Source organism: Hetaerina americana, unplaced genomic scaffold (genome assembly GCF_022747635.1).
Source record: "Hetaerina americana unplaced genomic scaffold, ioHetAmer1.1.p SCAF_66, whole genome shotgun sequence".
NCBI lineage: Eukaryota > Metazoa > Arthropoda > Insecta > Odonata > Calopterygidae > Hetaerina > Hetaerina americana.
In genome coordinates, this window is record NW_027287272.1 from 2270163 (window position 1) to 2271715 (window position 1553).

Here is a 1553-nt window from a genome sequence, read left to right on the forward strand (position 1 = left end):
GAGTCGGCTAAGAATTGAAAAAATCGATCATGATTTAAGTTGATCAATATTTAATAATCCCGTCAGCCTAGGGGTTTAAAACTCTGCTGAATGCAATCGTAGATCGGTGCGAGTGGTATTGAATGAGGTCAATGTAAGCAAAACCAAGGTCATGCGATTTTCAAAGAAAAGGGAAAAATAGGATGACTTTTAAGAGGAGTTCTTCAAAAAACTGGTATTATGTTGCTTAAATACCCCTTAAAAATGCTGGCCTCGGTGGTGGTGGGGTAACGTCCTCGCCTACCAACCCAAAGGTCGCGGGTTCGATTCCCGCCTAGGTGGTTTTCCCTCCATCTAGGGCTTGGTTGTATGTGTTTGTCTATATATGTTGTTATAATGTCTGTAATGTAGGGTTAGGTGGAAGAAGGGACTATTAGTATCAACCTCACCCAATTAAGTCGATAAATAAATAAATAAAATAAATGAAACATCCTCAAATGGTGACTTGTAGGGCTCCATTTAAAAATATTGAATAAAAGGATTGAAGGAAAGGGATTTCAGCTTGTCACTAGTGAATTTATGTTAAGCTTTGTAGCGGTGCATACTCTGTGCCAGTTAAAAACCATTCCCTCCTGAGACTGCTTCGTTTGCACTCATCTCGGTGTATGATTGAGATATTTCGATCCCTCTTCTCCTGCTCTTCTATTTATTCTCTCTGGCCTCTAATTCTATGCATTATTTCTTCTTAACTGCATCGCCATCTTACTTCTGCTTAAGCCTTCCCTCACCCTCGTCAAGTATTTTATCATTACAGTTCAAAGTAGCCCTCCTTTTATTAGTCCAGTCAAACCTACACTACACGCTCCAATTGAAGTTCCGATTCCACTTCTTAAGACTTTTGCGATTCGCGAACACCAAGTTGCATGCAAACTTGTATCTGCTCACGGATAACTACGCATTTGAGTTCATAGCTTTAGTCCCAAATATATGTCCAGCTATGATAAAATCTTTTCAAGAACTTTCCAAATCTAATAGCATGCTCCATTTAAAATTACACCTGATGTGGTGTATAAACCATGAGTTAGTTGTAATTTACCCTCGTGGACTTCGTAATTTCATAGTTCTCTGGCCACTACTATTCGCTTTTCTTAAACCTTGCTCTGACATTCCATTGACAAACCATTGCGTGTGCTAAGTAAAAAAATAGGAAAATCAGACCCTGGGTGTAACCCTTTACTTTGGTCGAAATTATGTAAAAATCATTAAGAATTATCACTCAATACCCTTCCGTGGTGAATTTCGGCATTATTCCCAGAATTTAGGCCCAATCACACAGACCCTTCGTTCATTTTCAGAAATAATTCAATTTTTCCTGAAACCTTAACCTCTAAAAAAATAGACTTTAGCGACAATTGCATAATTTGAAAGATATTTTGTAGCATGAAAACATTCTATTATTGAAGATGGAAATTATTGTAAAACTATGCATTTTGTTCAAAACCGGGAGGCAGCGTTAAGACGGAGAAAAAAAAGACCACCATATGCTACTAAAAGATAAACCATTTCACGAAAAA